General features: G+C 44.0%; 1 protein-coding gene across 12 annotated transcripts in view; it reads right to left on the bottom strand.

Annotated features, from left to right (window-relative positions):
- The window catches only part of LOC114848077 (uncharacterized), a 60170-nt gene that overhangs the window by 37926 nt on the left and 658 nt on the right, over positions 1 to 21586 (bottom strand). For all 12 annotated transcript variants that reach the window (XR_008693619.1, XR_008693617.1, XR_005897173.2 and 9 more), the window contains exon 2: positions 21010 to 21107. The gene's annotated coding sequence lies outside the window, so the exon portion shown is untranslated. The remainder of the gene's footprint in view (positions 1 to 21009; positions 21108 to 21586) is intronic.

Here is a 21586-nt window from a genome sequence, read left to right as displayed (position 1 = left end):
CAAACTCTGCCACAGACGGAATATATTAAGGCGGCTGAGACTTGAGATCAGTTTAGCAATTATGAAGAAATAAAGGCGACTCGTGCTTGAAGAAGATGCTGAAGTCTGAAGACCACCACAGCTAACACTGAGCCACTTGTGAGAGACAAAGGTCAACTACTTCATTTTCATTTCCTTAACAGCGGACACAATCGTGTTACAGTTACACTAATACGAATGTTGCCATTCAAAGAGAATGATGGGTGAAGAAGGGAGCATGTCACAGGAAGTCGGGGGGGGGGGCTATGAGAGTGCATGCACATCATTATACTCATCGAAAGCTGAGCCGAGCCCACATCATCAATTCCCTTCCGTTTCCAGAAATACTGCTTTGTTTTGCTCCAAATAGCCACGTTGTTTCCAGGCCGGGGGTCATCCATCCGTCGGACCGACCGACCGACCGTCCGTACCCAGCGTATGTGTCGGCTGAATGTAAATGACAGCTTCGACGTCTGCACTGTCACAAAAGGGCCACAGAAAGCAGAGGGGGGGCGTGATGGAACAACAGTGTGAGAGCTCCTCTGTGGAGCGCTGGCAGTACCATCTGTGGGGATGGGTAAACAGGAAACACACACAATAAAATTATAAGGCCTTCTCTTTTTCCATCCTCGCGCTTGTGATTAATGGCAGTGATATCCGTCAAGCCGTTTCACCATATTTAACACTGGATCAGCAGTTTGCAGCTGTATTCTCCCCTCCGTACACAGAAAGCAAGGGACGGAGCAGCTCAATCAAAGTACACAATAATCTCTGGCACCTTAACTCGGAGCGCGACACACACAAACAGACAAACAAACAACACAACACAACACCAGGCGAAGCGAGTTGAAGGGAAAACGTGGCTCCAGGCTTCGCCCAGGTCTCTTATTGCCTGGGTGGGATCAGTGAGACTCCAGGTCAGGCAATGAGCCGGGGGAGTCAATTAAAGGAGCTCCATCTTAATAGGGCTGTGATGTGCAGCCATAACGGCATTATCTTGGCTGCCGCTCAAGGTGGCGAGATCTCTTTTGTGACACGAGCCAAGTAAATAAACAGCCAAATGAGGGCGCACAAAAAAAGTCGGCAAAATCCCACGGCACCTATTACGCGCGGGGCAGGGGGAAATTATGCCCACAACAAATTGCTAATGACGAGTCAGTGATGTCTTGTTAAGCGACATTGTTTTCCCTCAGATCCCTTTGTGTCTGCGCCGTGTTCTCCGTTTAACGAGACACGCGCGCGCGCCCGCACGAAGACGCGGCCAAGCGGCTCTGCGATATTTTCTCTTTCTTCTCTCTCCCTCTCTTCTTTTCCCTTTGCTCCCCCTTTCTTCTTCCTCCTCCTCTTCATCACTCCTTTGCTGTTAACTTGTGTCTGCGCCTCTGTTTTTCTGTCCCTTCACATCCAATGCCACTCAGAGGGCCTGATTTGGCGCATGAGAACATGCTAGAGTGGGCCTGCTCAGCGGGGAAGGGCCTTTTGATGCAGACCCCCCTGGGATCCATCCACTGAACCAGCAGTACGTATCACAGATGTGACAGCTTTCATCTAACAGTTAACTTTTCCTAATTAAAGTCCCAAGTCTAATTACACACCAGCCTATCTGATATTTCTAAGATGGTCATAGCAGTTCTGGGGGCAGAGCCCATCAAAGATCCAAGCGCTGGTGATTGGGAGGGTGGGAGTTCCTGGAGGCGAAGCGAGCCCTGCCTGTGCCCTGTGTGGGCTGTGAGCTCACCTGGGTGTGGGGGGCCGCGGGTGCCAAATGGCAAGGCATCATCTCATTTGCAACGACGCTGCCCCTGAATGCGGATGTCCAATTACGAATCGGGGAGGGGGAAAAAAAATGGTGACGGGAAAAAAAAAATCTATAATTAGCAAGGCAACTCCAAGCACAAGCAATGGAAATTAGTCCTGGTGTAATAAATTAGCCTGTGCATATATTACATGAGATGAACACCCTTGGGGCCTCATATTAGCGGTTTTGGCCGTACACTCCTGTGTATTTGAATAAAGCAGTCACTCCATCATCGCGGGCCCAATAACAGACATTTCTCATCAAAACCTCGATTTTTTCACAACTCATCCCCACAGTGTCAGCTGGGTGTGGTCTCTTTGTCTCTGTCATGCCACATGGGCTATTGCATCCTGCAGCCTCAATTCTCGGCACAGTCTGCCAGCCTCCGTGAATTCGTAATCACTGGATATTTTGTGTTCTATTTCACATTGATTAGAGTTACCCATTTCTCCCTAGCTATTTTCTCTAGCTCTGATAAACAAATGTGAAATTAGAACCAGTTGAGATGAGCCGGGGGTGGGAAATTTGCATCAAAATAATACAGTGTGCCGCTAACAAACCGAAATCAGATAGCAGCAACAAAAGCTGGCAAATTGCAAATTAAAAGGCATGATGTAAATGGTATTTTGTCATTAAGCTGCAGCAGCCATTTTGATGGCGCGGGCGGGTTGGTGGGGGGCGGCGGCGGTGAGAGGGGCTCCTGTTGGTGGTTGTGACGAGTCTTATCCAGAGCGATTATTCACACTTGTCCTTCTGCTTGAATTAAAGTAAGAGTGCTGGAGACAGTTAAAGCCAAATACTTGAATGGCCAGTGAACTCTCACCTTCACGCGCATCAATTTAGCTCACGAATGGAAGCCAAGTACAGTCGGTGCAAAGCCATAATGGGTCTTTCTTCTTGCAGAGTGTGGCCATTACATACTAATTTCTTCTGGAGGCTCTTCAGGAATTTAAACACTTGGCCCGAGCTGCTGAGTCTTGTGCTGAGACGAGCGGACCCAGCGCTGCCAGCGCACAAGGTGTTTGTGCTGGTCGCACTCATGTCCACTGACCACAATTGTGCTAATTTGGAGAGCTGCAGCATGCTGTTGTGTCTGACTATAGGGCCATTGTTCGCCTTTGTTCACTTTAACTGTTACGATGACATTGTGCCATCGTTTAAGAGATGCTTAAATACTCTTTTCGCACTTGACATGAGCTTGAATGCACCTAATGCACCCAACAGTGTTACTCTTAGTGTTCACTGTGAAGGACCTGCTGTGTAAAGACAATGTAAAAAAAATATAATATAAAAGAAGAAAAGTGAATAATACGATAATTACTGCTTGTATTGTGCTGCAAAACTACACAGCTTTTTACACTAAGAACACACAGTTAGCTTTGTTAAATAATATGAAACTGACATAATATCATATCTACTTCAACACTGGGCTACAGCTCCTGCCCAGTGTCACCCAGTTCATATCATAACGGTGTAAAAACTGACCATCACCTTTTGTTTATTTACAAATCAGGTTGTCCTCGGTGGGTCCTAGTCATCCATTACCATTATCAACCGGCCTGCATTGTTGATGAGTGGTATTTTTTGCACCAGATTACCCACTACACATCAGTAGCACCCAGGAGGCAGTGATTTAATTATGCAGTTAGTGTGGTGGATGATTAAATGGCTTAATTAATAGAGGCAGATTGGGAATTTGGCTAGACTTTACAATATTCAGCTAGCTCACTAGTTTGCGTGGATCTTTCAATAATTGGTCTTTAGCTCTTTTGTTCAATGTAATGCACTGGTATGATGAGTGCGATGATGGCAAGACGGCTATTGAAAGACTTCAATGCTCAAAAGCAGTTGCATTTATTTGGCAATTATGAATTTCAGCCCAGCTTTCCACAACAATGGCCAGCATTTGTGGTAGCGACTTGCTAACTATATCTAATGACTCCACTCAGTGAATCAATAAGTGTGATTATCTGTCACTGCAGCAAATGTTCCTAGCTGAGTTTCACATGTAGGCTCAGCTGTCTCCAGGAAAGCAGGATTTCACACTTCATGCCTGCTTTGGAGTCATTAGATTTCTGTGTTTCCAGCTTTTCTCCAGTGGATTCAGACTGGATCTTCAGACAGGATTTTTCTCAGGTCGGGGCTTTTGTTGTATTTACTGGATTAGTTCAGCTCTGAGCTCTCTAACACAGCACAGTGCACACTTGTCCATTTGATTGACGGCCTGCGGGGACCGAGCGAGGGAGTTGTTTACCGCTCGTTTGTTTGTGCCGGCGTGCAGATGCGCGGAGATACCAGACTGTGAGGTAAAGTCGGTAGCGGGTTACAGCGGTTGGTGAGAGGGGGGGGCTTTATCAGTCACAAATAGTTGTGGCAAAGACACAATCATCGGAGCATGTCGTCTCCTGAGTCGAGCAGTGCTTGCTGTGAGTGCATATTGTTTGCAGCACTTGACACTAGAGAGTGAGGCTGAGAGAACCGCTCGCTGGCCCTCAGAAGCGTGACGTCGTCTTGCGTGCAGGCAACTAGGATGTCAACTAGGATGCTACTCAACATAATTGCCACCAGTGTATGGCAATTTCTGTTATTTCTTCTTTGACTTTGTGGCAAGCTTTTTACTAAAGGTAATATTTTTTACAGATGTCTGGAGTGGTGCTTTAATGCTTCGTATTCACCGCCTCTGAAAAGGAAACACTGCAAAGTCAATAGTTGTCTTTTTAGTAGTTTAACCTGTGTTCCACTGTAAGGGCTATGTGCAGGTTGAACTTTCAGCTCCGCTGGGTAAATCCCTTTCATGGATCAATTTAGTAAATGGAACATTTTATTAATTTACTGCAGTATACAGTGTCGCGTCCGGTCAATTAAACGGCCAACACTCTACTGTATGTCTCGTTCAGACCGTGAAGGCAACGCAGTAGATATAATTGCTGTATTTTAATCACATGCTCAGCAGTCATAATCAAATAGAGAAAATTACTAAGTGTGCAATTTTCTATTTTGTCTGTACAGAATTCCACTAATAGAGGCTTTAAAGCTGGGTATAATTATTGGCTTTTTGTTTGGCCTGGCTACATTATGCATGTGTATTGAAGACCAACCTGGTGTAGAGTTTTACACATCCATATTCTATGAAATACGGCCTTAGATATAAATAGATATATCTAGTTGAATTGATGTCCATGTTAGTGATTAGTGTCTATTCTACTGTTTTATTTATTTAGCACAAATCTAAAAATAATTATAAAAGTAAATTTAATCAGGATTTTAAAAAATATTTCTATATTACTTGTTTATTTTATAGACATAATTTAAATTTGTATAAAACTATTAACATCCACAGATCAGATTTTAGCATACTGACTAAACTGTAGTGTATATGAAAAAAAGAAACTTACTAAAGTTATGAACGGTTGATTTATGTTTCAGTAACATGTACTGTGCATTTGTTGAACCCTGTAAAAACTCGAAGCAGCGTCTCGGTGTTGCTGCAGCTGTCAGCAGCCTGTCTATCAGTCTGCCATGCTGCGATTGAGACATCAACCTAATCCATGTTTACACTGTCCTGCACGTGTCACGCCTAGCCGTTAACCACACAGAATTAGGCCGTGTTTGACACCTCCTGCAACCCGCCACTTGAACCCATCATCCACATTGGGCTCCAAACGCAGCTCCAGCGCTACCAGTAAGCAGTTGCTGCATGGTCAAGGGCGGAGGAGGCAAAAAATAAAAACAGGAGGCTGCCAGGGGATAAGGGGTGGGGTAGTGGGGTGGAAGGAGAAACCGCGAATGGCTATGGGTAAGTGCCACTCCTTGAATATCCTCTCCGGCTCCTCTCCCACTCTGCCTCTCTACCTCCGTCCTTCATTCTCCTCATGTCTCTCCTCATCCCATCTCTTTCCCTCATTCTCTCTATCTTCCTTTGCTTCCCTCTCTGTGTTGCTTACTTAGAGAAGCTGCCAGTGTTTGCTTCTCCTTATCCAGGTTTCTAATCCGCCGCCAGTGAAAGAGTCCACTAAATAGGTGCGGTGGTAAACGGGGGGAGAGGGACAGGCACAACCATTAGAGGAGAGTTTATCAGAGTCGCTCAATCTGTTATCGCTCCTGTCCCTCTGTCCCTCCTGCCAGCTACCACCTCCCTGGCTTGTCACAGAGCTACTGATTATAGCCCCTACCAATCTACACACACACACACACACACAGCCCATCTGAGAGCGTTTGCGCATGTCTGTTTAACAGCTTTGTTGGTGTGCTCTACTATAAGTGAGTTATTGTGCACTGGTGGCCATCAGTTCCTTCCCCACCTGAAAATGGCTGCAGCCAAGGATGAATAAAAACCCCTCCTATTCATCCTGGGTGTCCTCTCAGTTAACTTCCAGGAGCTGATTACAAAGGACCCGGGAAATAACATCAAATGTGGAGTATTTCACTAGAAAACCAAGAGGAGACACTAAGTGTCCCCGAGGGCACTTTGAGGTGTGAGACGGGTGCTCTAAAATATGCCTGCGCCATTTTGTTGGCACTAGTGCCACTGGGACTAGAGAGGGGAGGGCGAGAGTTTACCTAAAGGATAAATGTCAGAGGATCAGCTAAATTAGATCCTGTCTGTATTAAGACATCAGCTGCTGCTGGAGTGTGTACAGTGTGTGTGTGTGTGTGTGTGTGTGTGTGAGGGAGAGATTGTGTCTGTTCTGGTGTTTGGTCTCCTGCCCTCAGCTAGACGGCGGTCCAGGCTAAAATGGAGCTCAAGATTGAAGTGGCAGAATAAGCTGTTTCCTAGAGATCAGTGTAGTGCAGAACAAACCAGTGAAGAGCCATAGTCTCTTATGCCACAGCATGCTGCTAGTCTCAGAAAGCATCTAAAACTAACTAATCTAAACTCCCTGATTAATGATCGTCACTATTTTATTAATGGATGAAACAATGTTCATTTTTCTGTATAAAACCTGCAGGACAGTAAAAGTACTGAGGCATTTCTGCTTGTCAGAAATACACTTAATCTACAGAGACTTCAAGACTCTTTAGTCTGGAGATAGGAGGTGCATCAGAGCTCCTTGACCACCATCGCTGCAGGCATATCTCCATTTGTCGTAAAGGGTTACATAGGTGGAGGCGGTGCAAGTAGTGCTGTGGCCCTACTGCTTGAAACAGCTTGTCTGTTATACCCCAGGCCCCGCGTGCGGCGCGTCGGCTGCAGCCTCCGAGAGGCCGGTTACACAGCTGGCGAGGCTTTGGAGCCTTCGGTGCCGATAACACCTACTGCACAAACACATTTGTTCCTACGTGGGAGAGTTCCAGGAACACGGCCCCTGCAAAACACGGTGGCCATCAATTTCATGTGCGAATACAGATGGAAAATGGCTGCATTTGGATACAGCTTCTGTGTCCGTAATTTGCTGCAAAAAACATTACCATGGGCTTCATATTAGAATGTGTGTTTTTCAAATTTCGATGTCTCTATCTTAGTTTATGGGAGAGTGGAGCGACGTAAGGCAACGCAGGAAAATGGCTGGCGTTTTTGCCACGCCGTCCATGCCCCGTCATTTAGAAGTAATGGCTGTGGCCACTGCCTCCGTGTTTACATAGCACTGGGCTCCCAGCACCCAGTCTGTAACAAATTATAAAAGCCAGGCCTCTGTAGCCAGGCTGCATTTCATTAAACTTTAACTTCCCTTATCTGCAGCCACACAGGATGGAATAATAAAGGCTGACAGGTATCTAAAGATGTATGTTTGGACTAGGGGACAGGAACAGCATGAGAGCCTTATCCAGCTTTGTCACCAAAGAAGGGACATATGTTGTGGGCTATAAAAGCTGAAGGCAGATGTTGCTGTTTTACTGAAGCTGAGAGAGGACGTAGACGCTGATGGTGCTTCACACATATGTCCACCATGAATAGCTGCCTGTTTCGCTAACAATGCGTCCTGCTGCACGCGACAAAAAGAGTAAAGAAAAAAAAAATGCAGGTTTATTTGTTATCTTATCAAATACACTGATAATGTAAACTTCATATTTGGAGAATCTACTTAACTTTCAGATCACAGAGAATATCAAACTTACGATGGTGTGGGTCTGCTGGCAGTTATATATTAAATGTGACATATTAAACGGGAAGCCAAAGATTCTGAGAAAAAAAAAAGATTCTGAGAGAGCTCATGTACATTTAAATCATATACTTATGAATATGAACTTTATATAATAGCCGCACAAAAAAATTAAATTAAAGATGACTAATTAAATTAATTGAACTAAAGATGTTTTTTACTGTACCAAGCTCAGCTTCGTGAATAAATGAATCACAAAAAAATACTTGAGATATGCTGTCATTTATTATTAGTGATAACAATATGCCTCAGCCTTGTCTCTCTCTGTGTTTTTCTCCACACCGAGGCCTCTCTGAAATCCACTCTACACAAAAAGACATCTCAGAAAAGAAACTTGGATCTCAGGCGTAAGTTGGATGAGGTTTATATCTCAAAAGGACAATGTGGCAAGGCCAACATTAAACCATGTTAAGATCTTCTGAGAGAAGCAGTTGATTGATTCCATAGAACCTTGTTCATCAAGGCCACCAGGTCTGAACCAAAGATATTTGGAATGTGAGGAAGAAAGAGGTAGTTACGGCAACAAAAAGCCGCTGAAGCGGCCTTTGTAAGTATCTGAAAGGACCTATCTACAGCTTGCTAGGCTCTCCCGTTGAGCAGACGAAAGACTGCCATGTAAATAAAAGCCAAGGGTGAGCTCACAACTTTGCCTGCATGAATAAAAATGGCCACAATAACATTACAGATGCGTACACAAATAAAGCCAGCCATTCATTACCTTGTAATACTCAGCAGGCGCATTCTCGTTATTCACTCATGCCAAAGTATATGAATTTTTGAGCGATTTAATTTAAAGCGCAAAAATAAATTCATGTTCTATCCACAGTTTTGCTCATTGTGTTCAATGTGAGCCCACCACAGTGAATTTGTCAAACCAATGACCAGATTCTCACCCTGTAATATCCAGTTTCAACACTGCCTGGGCTGTGTACACTTTTAAGTGCTGTAGATTTTGCGATTTTCCTCCACTCCCCATGAAAGGTTGTCCTCTGTGGCTCGACCAGTGTGTGTTGATAGACAGCTGAGCAGATGCAAAGATGAGGTCGGATACGGCCTTCCCCTGTGGGTGGTGGTGGTGGCCGCGGAGGGTATCAGCCAGCCGGAGGACCGGACTAGGTGGCTGAGATAGCCTCCTCCTGCAGGCGAGTAGGTCTGGAGTGCCGCTGCTGCTCTCTACCCCCCCCCCAGCAGCCATGTCCTGTTGGAGTGAGCCCCTTCACCAAAGCTTTGTCTGAGAAGAGAGTAGCCGAAAGGGCCCTCTGACACACTGGACAAGACCCTTCAATATACAAACCTCCACAGCTTCCAACCAACCTCGGCAACACACGCGCGCGCGCACACACACACGTGTACACATTTTGCATACGGTCATGTGTGGCACCGACAGGAGCACCAATGCGGTTTCATTTCTGTGATTTTCGAGTTTAAACAGAGTGCTGAGCTCAAACACAAACAGAGCTGGAGGCAAGAGCACAGCCGTGCCCTGTTCACAGCCTATCAGGCTTTCACTGCCCATTTCCTACGAGGGAACCTCTGAATTCACCGCAGGAGAGAAAAGAACCAAGATAGTGTGCTACGCTGTGCGAGTAACTTTTAAATAGTTCTTTATCTGCACTGTTTTTTGACTGTCTCTGGAAGGAGAAATAGAGATGTAATCAATAATCAACAACCTTGAAAATATCTGAAAACAGATGCGCTATTGAAACGAGGGATGCTTTCACCTTCGGTACTTTCTCCCCCTTATTTGTGTTTTTTTTTTTTTAATTTACAAGCAAAAGAGAAGTTTTCTCCGTTTCCGAGCCTCAGACTGAGCACAGATTGCGAATCTTCCAGTCGATGCCGGCGCACATTTGTTTTTCATGTTATCAAAAGTAAAAAATAAAGTAAAAAAGCCACCTCTGCTCGTTGCTCAGCAGACATTCCCTCTAAGTCCCCCCAGATAACTCGCGCTGTGTCACAAAGCGTGACAAAGCCCACCGCGTGACATATCTAGACCAACAGAGCCAACTGTAAGATGGCGAGGGGGGGCAAAAGGCAAATGGGAAAAAGAGCAGCGGGGGGGAGTGTGTGTGGGAGAGGAATGCAGTATAATGTATAGTGGTTATTTGTCCAGGTGACTGTTTCCCTAAACGCGACTGAGGCATGTTTGAAATCGGTCCTGGCCTGCCCACAAAGACGGACAGGGGAGCTGCGAGCACCAACCAATCCATACTCTCCAGACACCTGCTCGGCTTGGAGAATCCTCAGATATTGACCTTCAATTCAACCGGCATTCAGAGTTGATGAAAGGAGATAAGCACTCTAATCTGTCCGACGTCTTTGTGCTTTCCATTTATTGACTACCTGACACGGACTTATTTTAGCTGGGGCTGCGCGCTGTCGCCGCACGCCGACGTGATACATAAACCTAATAGATGTTTATTTGAAAGAGGCTAATATGAAAATTGCCGCTAAAGACACATGAATCAATTTTCAAAAGCAAACATAATTGGATATTCCGGGACACTTATTAAATGTGAATTGGCCGGGGTGTTCTTGTCTGTCAGAGAAGTCTGCAACCCCCCCCTTTGCTGTGTTTTCTTCTGCGACATGTTATTATGCTCCGTTTCCCTCTGTCAGTAGTAGCCATTTAACAGATTGCCTTGCCGTGGAGAAACTGCTTTAAAATCTCAATGGAGAGCGGCATGTGTGTAAAAATGAAGGCATCTACATCTAACCACATGCTTTTATGTGCACACGTTTGCATGCATACGTACATTTAGACACTGTTCTTGTGCAGATGCTTTTTTTTTTTAACCCCTCCCACTGTGATCCTACATTTTCACATGACAGTTGTAGGCTGGATGATAGAGGCACTTGACAATAAGTAGGGGAGTAGGAGGAAGTGCTTACTGAGAGCCTCTGTAGAGGATACTGATGCCTACATACTGTCTGTGTCACAAACCGCCATGATGGCGACCATGTGGACGCGCACACACATTTAATCAGACATCTGCCATCTCACAGATTATTGAAAAGATTCATGCACACCCTATTACGCATGGTCTTGCACCCAGTATCAGAGAGCCATCCGGTCATTTTCATATTCATATTTACATGTATATGAGAGCCAGCTCATCCCAGGAATACAGATCTATTTGAATTTTAGACAGAATCCGTAAATATCCCCCTCCGGAGAGCCGGGAAATGGGTGGTGGTGATGATGGGGGGGGGGACGAGGCCAGTACATTTATTTGAGTGACATTGTCTAAATTGAAGTTTGACACTCTTCACCACTCTAACCTTTATGCAAATGTGAAAACATCTATATGTGATGGACAGAATTCAATTAACTGAGATGACAGAAAATAATCTAGTGAACTGAATACATCATGCAGTTGAAAGGTAACGAAATCATCCCGGTGAGAAAGGGTTGCGGTGGTGGTGGTGGGGTGGGGGAGGCGCTGGTGGCAGAGAGACAGAGAAAAAGAGAGGACAGACGAGAGAGAGGGGGGGGTGTCGAGGGAGGTTGGATGAGGAAGTAGAAGATAGAGCCCATTTCTCCTCCGTCTTATCGAATGGCACAAGCTCTATTTCTCCAAAGCGGAGTCTTCAGTCCACTAAACTCTTGATCTTAAATGAGAGACCCTGGAACACTGTTGCTAAGCAATTAAGGGGGCTTATTGAGCAGCTGATTCCCGCCGCTCAGTGTCCGTCATTACAATTTCTCCTCACCTCATAGACTTCCATACTGATGAACGGTAGCCAGTGCCCGGTGACCAAGAAAATAGGCTCCTCTAGTAAGGGTGCAAATCACGCCGCACACCAACACCCCTATTTCATCCAAAACACTGATACTGCCCAAGAACAACTGTTGCTGCTTAGACCCTTAAAGTGTGTGTGAGACAAAGAGAGCCATCAAACTAGATAATGTGGTGCATGAAAAAATCCACAACTCCTGTGTTGCATTTTCTTAAATCCTGAATTATTATAGTAAATTATAATAACTACATTTTAGAAAGAAATTGCACCATTAGGTAGTTTGACATTAAGTGCGGAGAACAAGTGGTGGGATAGAATGAAGTAAAACACTGGCCAACAGTATCTGTGAAAACGTTTGTGAGCAGTTGGCCAGATGGGGGCACCCTAAACCAAGATATGGAAAACCCTGTTACATTAGTGGGGCAGCTTGTAACAATGACACAATGATGGACGGAATATGTCATAAAAAGTATTTAAAAGTTGTAATATAATATTTTAACTGTCCCTGAACTAGATGTTACACTACACCCCCTTCAAAATAAAAAGGATATGTCCCTGCTTCTTGTCTAAATCACTGCCATCGATTTAAAACTGGTTTAGTTTAATTGTCACACACACGTGCCGATCTGTGTGTGTGTGTGTGTGTGTGTGTGTGTGTGTGTGTGTGTGTGTGTGTGTGTGTGTGTGTGTGTGTGTGTGTGTGTGTGTGTGTGTGTGTGTGTGAGATTTCAAGCCATTTGGTGACAACATTGGGGAAAGGGAGGCTACCAGGGGAGTACAGTGCTTGTTGAGTGCCAACACTAGGTGGCTCTGTGCTTTGTTAGTGATCCTGAAGTGCCATTCAGCCTCTCTGCGTTAGTCTTGTGTCTACTTCTCTTACTGTTTGATTTGAAAAATGTTTTTTCACCTAAAACCTTGCATTAATCTATTTTTATTAATCTACTAACTGGCATAAAGTCCATTTTTACAACTGTTGCAATGTAACAATGTGCAATAATGTTCTTGTGAGCAGGACTTGAATTCACATCTTTTTACCCAGAACTCTCCTAAATCTATCTCAGCTAAACTGTATCAGAATTCAGTCCCCCATCATTTACATGTGGCACCAAAACGGGAACTGCAGTAGTAATGGATGGTTAAGTGACTCCTCACCAGATCTCTTACATATAATATAAATTCCATTAGCCTCGAAATGGCTACTGTATGTCATTTAATTAAATATAGCCTTTCAAAGAAACCCACAGAAAGCAATTTGGAGTGTAGTTACATTTGAAGCTTGCGTGAGGTTACTAGTGCTTTTAACTACTGCGCCCACTGCATTGACTGTTAATTAACATATTTAGAATGAAGTAGATTTGCCATGCACTAATCATTCTCTAATTTACTAAGAACTCCTGCCTTTAAAATACTGGACAGTAATCAACATGCCAGGCCCAAATATTACATAATCAGTAATTATGTTGCACTGAAGGCAGGAGAAATATATAAATAAATACACATAAATTAACAAAAGCCCATTGATGTGATTGGTTAATGGATGTCTTTATGTGCTGTGAAGGCTAGGTCTATTTGCAGTGCTTACAGTGGAATACACTTTGTGACCTACAGTACAACAGACACGTTCAAGAAATGTTAGAAAGGAAGAGCCAGATGGCGGCGTGTGTTCTCAAGTACTTAGTTTATACAGGGAAAACCGCTTTCAAATAAGTTTCCTGTTTAGCGATTTTCAACAGCACTTCCATCCCAATATGCAGCACACAAAATCTGCATATTCACATTGACTGCGGTGGAAGTGAAATAGTCCCACCCTTGATAGTAAAATGGGTGGGCCCGTCCAAAAGGCCCTAGTGCACCATGGGTAATGCTTCACCTCCTCAGGTATAATGAGAGAGCTGTGGCTTGGCTGCTGAACGGGAGAGTGGTACTCCAGTGCTGACCCCCTCCTAATCCTGGGAAACCCATCCTGGGCTGACTCCCGTCTCACTTACAGCTTTAGGGCTGAGGAGAGAAACTGAGCAACGAAGATGCTGCTGTTCAGATTAAGATGGGACCAAGAAGCTCAATAACTCATCGTAGTTGTGCCCATTAACAGTAAATATTACTTATACGTAACAACTCCTCTGCCTTTTCGTTCTAGCTCTTATAGGATCACCGACATTACATGAGACTGATTACTGACACTTACACACCACAAAACAAGTGAAGGCTTTGCTAATGCATTACAGTACAATGTCCTAGGTACTGAAAGTACACTATATTTGAAAAAATAAATAAATAAAATGACACAAGGTGTCCTTGTTATTTTAATGTGTTTGCAACTACACAAATATGTATAAAATTCAAGTTTTGAAAATCTGATTAAAAAAATGATAATGCTTCATGTACTACATGGAGCATTAGAGCTACTGAATCGGAAACAGAAAGCCAAGCTTCATGGCAGGAAGGCGACCACTGGCTGTCTTGATTGTGACCTTGACAACAGAAGGTAAAGAAATGAGCAAACCTGCTGGGACTCAACAGTTTTGGTTTATTAATTATTTGTCTAAAAGTAGTTGCTTGTTATCATTAGGTTGGTTGCATCACACTTAGGTGCTGTGAGGATCAAACGCACACATATTCTGATTGAAAGAGCACCAATAAACAGGAAACCTGCTGGGGGTTCACATGTTTTTTTCAACCATCGTATTACTTCCATCCCAGAGGCCTGTGGTTCGGTCCACATACACATTAGGGGAAGATCACACAGCAGGCAGGCAGACCTCTGCTGTACTGGCTGCAGTCAGGTGACTATCTCTATGGCTTCAACGGAGGCAGATCCCAGCAGGGGACGTGGCTGATTGCTGACCACGCACACAACAATGTCGCCTGTGAACCCACCGCTTTATGGCTGCCCTGGCTTTGATGCACCATCTAATTGGCCGAGATGAACTGTTGCTGTGGCAGCTTGGGGCCAAGCGCAACTGTATGCCAGTCCACACAGTCACCGTCTACATTTAATTAGGTCCCCTCTGCTTGTTGTGTGTGTGCTGCATATATGTGGTATGTATGTCTGCAATAAATATGCAATCTCCTCTGTGTATCTGTTGTCTATAGAAACTCTACATGTCTGATTACCAAATAGAGTTCATTGTTTGTTGCTACAAAGTCGAGCACAACTCTGATTTCACGTCAATGTGTAGTAACCGTGTTGAGTGTCACTTTGTAACCTGTGATATGATGAGCTGCATGGTAGAATTAAGATGGAGTACTCTGGAGTTTTATTGCCTTGTGGTCTGTTGCCTCGGTTCTCAGCATAGCTTGAGGTGCTACATTGGCTTGGGTGGTTACCGGGTGCGGTCAAGTAGAAGAAGGAGTGAAGGGTGTCGCAGTGGTTTGTTTTTGCAGGCCCTTCACTTCTCAGCGTTTGGTGATGGGTCTGGATGCTGCCGTCGCCGCGGAGGGGCTGCATGTGAGTGCCGCTTTGTTTAACTTCCTCTCAGTGCTAGAGAAACCAGCAGGGCCTGGTAATGAGTCTGCAAACAGCACTCGCAAGGACTATGTGCCCCATAACTAATTGCAGTGAGTGACAGGACTGTGTTGCCTAGCATTTTAAAAAGAGGTGATAAAGGATATGGTGATTTTATCTGTCATTTGTGTCGTACATAACTAAAAGAACATAAAGGCTAAGCTACATGATAGTTGTGTTGGTTGTCACATGGCATCAGAGATTTTCAGGTAAAAATAAAAGCCAATTGTAAACGCTGTACTGATTTATTTACTTGCATAAAACTGAGGAAACACAGCAAAGTATCGCGTCTCAGCTTGTGCTGAACTCGGTGCACAATGACTGATTATGTCAAATTACTATCTCCGTACGAGCCGCCGACAATCCGCGCTCCGTGCTGCACGCAGCCCTGAAGCTGGGGAAGAGAAATTGTTCCACCCAAGTACCATAAAAACAGATTGAAAGCTCGGCACTGTGAATTAGCTGCACAGGAAGCCGCCTAAACCCCCTGTTTTATTCATGAGCATGAAGACTAACGCAGTCTAAGAAACCCCTGTGGTCTCGCCCGCCACATCAAGGTTGCATACCGTGTCCGTGGAAGGTTGCATTATTTTTTTTTACATGCCACAATGATGCCACATTAAAACGCATCAGAGATTAACTGTCGCTGTGATTTGAAGGTATATAAACCAATTCTTTACCCTAATGCAGAGAGAAAGATCAACTCAGTGAACAGAATCAAAGACTTTAATGAGCAAGCCATCATGCGACTCATAAAATCCTGCTTGAAATGCCCATTTCGGGGTTCGGGCTTTGTTTTGGGCAACCAGGGGAAGAGGAGGTTCAGGGGAGTGGAGGAACTTTGCGCAACTGTTGAGGAAATGCATTGTTGATGATAATCCTTTGAAAATTCAAATGGGGAGAGGCAGTAGCCCCAATGGGAGAACGATGCAATGGACACGCATATGGCGGTGCTACACTAGAACCACGCTGAGCCTGAGAAGTTGGTGGCAGCCACAGGGAGATCGATGGATGGGGGCCAAGTGAGAGGAAGGTGAAAGGGCCACGTCTGCCAAAATTGGAGAGGATTGTACTAGAGGAAATGAGCTTTCAAGTTACCACTGTCTCATGCAGTCTGTTTATTGTTACACTTGTTACTGTTGAGACTTTATTAAAGCACTGCCTGCATAATCAATTCACAGATGTGATTTTATATTTTGTAGCATAAAAAAGTGAAACCGGCACCAATAGAACATAAAATCACATTTACTGTACTTGCACAGGTGTTAAAGAAATGTCTTGGACACATGGGGAGGTGATCAGAGGGAATATTATGTAAGGACAATTTTCACCTTCTGATACATACAGTGCACCCAGAGTTCGCATGTTAATATAATGCTTCTTCTAGTATACATTCACGTGCTGAAGTTGAAATCCAATTGAAAAGGCGAAACTGCAAGGAATGAAAATGCTGATTTAAACTATAGATTTCCTATTTAATAAACATTAGAACTGAACACAAATAACTTAGTTTATCAATAAGAGGGGAATTAATTGGTCTACAGTATTTCCCATTATGCTAATAAATCAGTAATCAGTACAAGAGGTACCCAGCAGGAGTCCATTCATTGCTATTAGATGTATCTCACAATGTCAGGCCAGTATGTATGAACATACCGTAGGATTCAGAGGCATGTGTCCTTGTTTACGTGGCTTATATGGGTGCCAGCATTTCCTAATTGTCCTCTGAATTTAGCAACTTGGTCTCTCGTCATTACAGCGGCACTGAAGTCCTAATGAGTGGAATTGTTATCTGAGAGATGGCCCCCTTTTTTTCCCTGCTGCGAAAGCACATTAGATCCAGACAGCTCATTTCCATTCTCCCTGTCATCTCTCTAGAAATGACGTGCAGTGCTTGAAACTGTTTATTTCCAAATTCAGACCTCCTCCGTGGCAGCCATCGGCTTCAATTACCAGTTTTTCCTGAGCGGAGCCATCAGGCAGCCTGACACTGAGGTCCAACCTAATTCCCACCTTCTCCAAAGTCAAGAGCATAATGTGCAGATAAAAAAGGTGGAAAATAGCCTGCCGCTCATTAGCATGCAGCGCCTGCCTGTTCATTTGCTTGCTGCGAATGAAAGTTCTGACACTCAGCGCCTTGTGCAATACGAGAATAGTCCTCTTCAGACTGCCTCGTGTCCTTACTGCCACGGAAAGGTCATCGGTAGAGGTGTGCGCTCACCAACCTGGTTCGCTGCTCTTCACTGGCCCACCTGGGAGAGGGGTTAGCTGGGGGTATTGATTCAGGGAGAACCTCATTACCAGCTGAATCAACATATTATTGCCATGTTTCACCCAGCAGAATTGTTTACAAGTGTCTTTAGCGCGGGCAAAAGCCTGCTCTGGTGGGCCACGACCGCATTCATTAGTCCCTGACCCCAGTGATTATGTGTTATCTGATACGCTGCTATCTGGCTTGGCCGCATGAGCAGGGCCACTGCCCTGCATTGGCCTGGGCCCATTACAACCCCTCTCTTTCTCTCCATTCGTTATTCTCTCTCTCCCCCCACCCTCGATCCCTCTCTCCCTGTCTGTGCTCCCTATGAATGTATCCATTAGCCTGTCGATGTGTAAATTGTTTTCACCTGCACTGCGGGCAGATGGGGAGCAGTGTCTCTGTCGTGATTTCCTATGCATGAGCTTTCTAATCAGTCGGAGAGTAACACGATTCCCTTGCTCCTTCCTAGAAAAAGGTGAGCTTGTGCGAGCATGCACACATACATTACATACACACACAATCTGCAATCAATATGCACGCTGTGTTGTGGGGATATTGGTGCAGTGGTAGCGGTGGCAGGGTTCATTATATGAGCTCGCCTTGCAACACTGTGATGGCTTAATATAGAGGAGAGGGCCTGGGCCCGATCTGATCCTTGCCTCTGCCATTCCCAATTTTAGTTCAAATTGAAGGATAATTTGACCTGGAAGACTAAACCCACATAAGCGCAATGACATCCAGTAACAGTGTCACCCAGTGTGACCCACAGAAGGCGCAGGAGAGGATGCCCCTCACGCAAACAAATAAAGCATTCCCTATTGTCTTTATGTGCAGGTGACATGTGGCCTGCAAGCCTCTTCCTGAAGACCTAGATCAAATGGACCATTCAAAACTGCACTGACTCGGAATATTGTAAAAGATGTTTTCTACCTATTTCCTGTGCAGGTGCATGGGCCCTTGAATTTACCAATCTATATAATACTGCCATTTTGCAGATGTGTGGTGGCGACCGTCAAATGGGCATTTGATGCATGTCAATACAGAAGAAGTATGGTTTGTGCTGAAAAGTTCAATCTGTCATTTGGAAATGGCAACACAGCAAATTGGATTCAGACCTTCGGGACATGCAAATTGTGTCATAAATCAGTGCCGACAACGGATGGAAACAGATTTGTTTAGCCATGTCAAAACAAGGCACACAGTGGTATAAGGTGAAGATCATGAAGGAAAGACATGATTCTAATCTAAGACGCTGATGAGGAGAGATTGAGGAATGGATGCAACATGCTTCGCTGCTGTAATTATGATGTATGAAAGAGACAAATTTTAAATCTGACTATGTGTTACTTTATCACACAAAAACAAGCTACCCTGGGCTCCAACAAAAGCCATATGTTCACTGCATGACAGCTGCTTTGCTACCTGAGCTGAACACGTGGGGGTGGTTGGGCATTGTCTTAACAAGGCTAAGGATCAGTGTAACCAAGTACACACAGTACAGAAGCACACCGTGGCTGTGTGACCCGACAGCCCTGCCCAGGAGTCTCATCACCTGACAACCACACACACACACTCACTGCCCTTATTTGTTGCACATCACCCCTGCTATCAGCTGTCGGTCAAACTCCAGGCTCACAGAGTCTTGTCAAAGTGAGAAATGAGCCTCTCCTTCCTGTCTATCTCATGTGCTGACAGGATTTGCTACTGGACTATGAAAATGTGAAAGTTATTGGAAAAAGTTACCACACGCAAGAATAAAAAATATATATACTAAGAAATGGAGAATGAATGCGCACTTCAAACTATGACATCACAGAGCCCACATGAAAAGGCCACTGTCAATAGACCTGGCAGGCTTTGTTCGAAAACACACTGAAGTATTGTGCTTTGAGATCGCACTCAAGACTTGCCTGATGTTTATTCAAATAACCAACAAGTGTAACATCATGTCAGAGATGATCTCTTCACTCATGCTTAGTGACAGAAGAGACATTGTTTAATATCCACTGTACAGTTTAAAAAAAAATGACTCAACATGTGAAAAAAATACACAATGAGTCTTAACAGCGCTTACCGCCTCTTTGATTTCTTAAGTTGCTGCTAAAAAGGCAAGCACTGAAAACTACTACTGTAGCACTGCATCCCATTCTATTTTGTCAGCTTTCTTTTCCATGAAATTATAAAGGGGATTTGTTGCAGCTTTTCATCCACTTGATAGCACTTAACTAATTGCTGCGCTCTCATAGACAAAAAACCCCAGTCACAAAGCATGGACACACAAATAAACCGTATGTACAGTGGGCATGCAAGTGTGTGCCGGCACAAACACAAAGATCTGACTGATCAGTGCTTTTGTATCCTTTTAAATTTTCAATAAGGCCCAGATTTGAGCAGATACTACTAATATCATCATCTGGACACGTTTAATATTTTTAATATAACTTTGTGAAAATCAAACAATGCCTGTGCCAACTACAAGTGCCTACTTTCTGAAACGATTATGAAAGCCTGGTCAAATCTCTTCTACTGGTGCTATCAGCCAATTATAGAAACAAGTGACCATTCAATTAACACATAAAACTTGAAAGCTTTTGCACTCTGATGTGGAATGCACTTTGGAAAAAAATATGTCAGACCTTAATTTGCAATTTCACAGGGAGTCACCTGAGTTCTGAGCAAACAATGGACTGTAGCTGAATAAAAATACTAATATATTGTAACTGTTAAAAAGTCACATTTTGTCCTAATTTTCCACACGCTATCCAGACAGAACTAACTAGTAAATGAACATATCCACATTAAGTTCATTCTAAACTTGCAACAATAAGTCCTCTGTCTTTCTTTTTCCCTCCGACGTGAGAATTGAGGATTGGCTATAACTCCAAACGCTGCTTCACTATCTAAGTGATAGTGAAAGGAGTTAGGGGAGAGCTATGAAAACCAAAGCTGTGAAAGAACAGCCACAAAAGACCGATAAACCCAGCGCCTCAGAGAGGTGAGCCAACTGTTTCAAGTCTCACACAAGGGGACAAAGAATAAGGGAGGGGTGGAGAAGATAATTTAGCATTTCTGTAAGCTGTTTATCAAATCATTAACTGCACAGATGTTTCTGACTAGCTAGGGGCTGAACATGGTCTCTGCCAAGCAAGGGAACAAAGGTCTGAAGGATTCAACAGAGATGTGCACTGAATATCAATTTAATTTACTAGCTGTTAATTCTCATGCAAATTGTGACCTCTGTTAGGGCATATCAATGGCCATACACAATGTATGTGTTCAGAGGAAAAGCTGGGACAAATAGTGCAGGCACTGTATGAAACTACAAACAGGGGGAATAATAATTTTCAGTGTAGCTATTCATTGAAAATTTGAAAAGGCATTTTCAGTGACACTTGACTATGCATTCACTCAGGTTATATACAGTAGTTATAGAAAGGCCAGGACTAGACAGCGGGTAACTCACTGCAGAGTTTAAATTAATGCAGTTTCTGGGATATGTAAATAAAAGCACAGAATGGATGTGGAGAATAGTTTGTGAGTTCTGCAGTTTTGCTACCTTCAGCATTTATATGATTAAAATCATACTCACCAGCACGTGGCAAATCATAACTTGAGCCCAGGTGTTTCAGAGTAACTGAAGGGTCTTTACCTGGATGTGTGTTCATCCAGTAGATCTTGATGAGTTTTCTGACAACAGCAACACGAGTACAGTATATTATATATTAAAAACTGGCAGTAAATGTTGAATACATATTGTGTATATTATAATCTGCTCCAAAATAATAATAATAATAGTGCATGGTATGACATCCATCAAACATCATCACCGGCATCAACCTCAGCTGAACCTCAGCTGTTCCAAGTGCTATTTTCTTCATCACCTCCAATGCACTACCTTTAAGCTCTCCACAGCACAAACAAAAAGCCTGGCAACAATATCAATTATACATGCAGGAGGCAAACAAGGGGATTTATTTCACAACAAATAGCCTCATAGAGAGATACTGAATAGGGCAGATTAGCATTATAAAAGGACAACAAAACTCCACAGTTCAACAGCTAAAGAGTAATTTGATGGGACTGGAAATGGGGAAATTGCTTGATTAGGGTGTGCGTTTGGAGGGGCTGTCAAACCCCAGCAAGGACATGGGTGTACACTATAGTGT

The sequence above is a fragment of the Betta splendens genome, chromosome 22, assembly GCF_900634795.4.
Source record: "Betta splendens chromosome 22, fBetSpl5.4, whole genome shotgun sequence".
Classification (NCBI taxonomy): Eukaryota; Metazoa; Chordata; class Actinopteri; order Anabantiformes; family Osphronemidae; genus Betta; species Betta splendens.
The sequence above is the reverse complement of the archived record's forward strand: the minus strand, read 5'-3'. Positions and strand labels throughout refer to the sequence as shown.